The sequence below is a fragment of the Octopus bimaculoides genome, chromosome 2 (assembly GCF_001194135.2).
Source record: "Octopus bimaculoides isolate UCB-OBI-ISO-001 chromosome 2, ASM119413v2, whole genome shotgun sequence".
Classification (NCBI taxonomy): domain Eukaryota; kingdom Metazoa; phylum Mollusca; class Cephalopoda; order Octopoda; family Octopodidae; genus Octopus; species Octopus bimaculoides.
The window spans coordinates 69,725,920-69,727,091 of record NC_068982.1 but is presented as its reverse complement, the minus strand read 5'-3'; the positions used below and the strand labels follow the sequence as shown (position 1 = coordinate 69,727,091).

General features: G+C 37.9%; 1 protein-coding gene across 2 annotated transcripts in view; it reads right to left on the bottom strand.

Annotated features, from left to right (window-relative positions):
• Positions 1-1,172, bottom strand: part of LOC106869236 (uncharacterized) — a 26,820-nt gene that overhangs the window by 18,731 nt on the left and 6,917 nt on the right. The gene's annotated exons all lie outside the window — the stretch shown is intronic.

The following is a 1,172-nucleotide window of genomic DNA, read 5'->3' as shown; positions in this document are numbered from 1 at the left end:
TATTTGACGGCCTGGCGATCAATGTCTATATTGATAAAAGAGAAATTCTGTCTGTCTTGGATCCCATGTTTGAAAATACTTTCTACCGACAAAAATCCGGAATTGCTATGGGCACTAGGGCAGCTCCAGTCATTGCGAACCTAACAATGGGTTACTTGGAAATAATAATATACCAGGAATCTTTATCCACCTTTGGAAACACCCTTTCCCAATACATAAAAGAAAATTGGAAAAGGTTCCTGGACGACTGTTTCATACTCTGGAATGAAAACACAGATGAACTCTTGAAATTCAAAAGTCTATTGAATAGTGTCAACCCAAACATACAGTTCACAATGGAGTACAACCGAAAGGAGCTCCCATTCTTGGATATACTAATTTAAAAAGTAAACCTAAAAATAAAAACGGACATATTTTACAAAATCACAGACGCCGAACAACTATTTGATTCATGCCACCCAAGACACACCAAAACAAACATCCCCTTCAACCTTGCAAGAAGGATATGCACAATAGTGTCAGAACAAAATACTAGAGACTTTAGACTACAAGAACTCAAAAACACACTAATTGACAGACACTACCCAGTTCAACGCATAGAGGATGGAATTAGACGTGCATCACAAATCGACATAGAAAACTTAAGAAAAGTTAAACATAGCAACACACCTTCCCCGAAAATACTGCCATACATATCCACATAGAACCCCAGAAACAAACAAGCCTTCACCATCATCACCCAAAACATACCAATGCTACATAAGGACCCCAAATTAAAGGAAATTTTACACACACACAAAATCATTAAAAGCTACAAACAACCAAAATCATTGAAACAGATCCTCACAAAGGCAAAATTATTTTCCAAAATAACAGATGCAAAAGTAAAAAAATGTGGTCGACCAAATTGCGCAACATGCCCAAACCTTCTAGAAGGTTCAGAATTCCTCTTCAAAGAGGGACAAAAATTCAAAGTTAAATCTGACTTTACTTGTGCCTCAGAGAACCTTATTTATGTAATAAGATGCTCGGGCTGCCACGAACACTACATAGGGTCCATAGGATTATCGCTCAGACGCAGATGCACTCTGCATCGACAGCAGATTGCATGCCCAGAATACCGAATGATACCCTTTAGTAAGTATATTGAGAAATGCGCAAAACAAATGCTA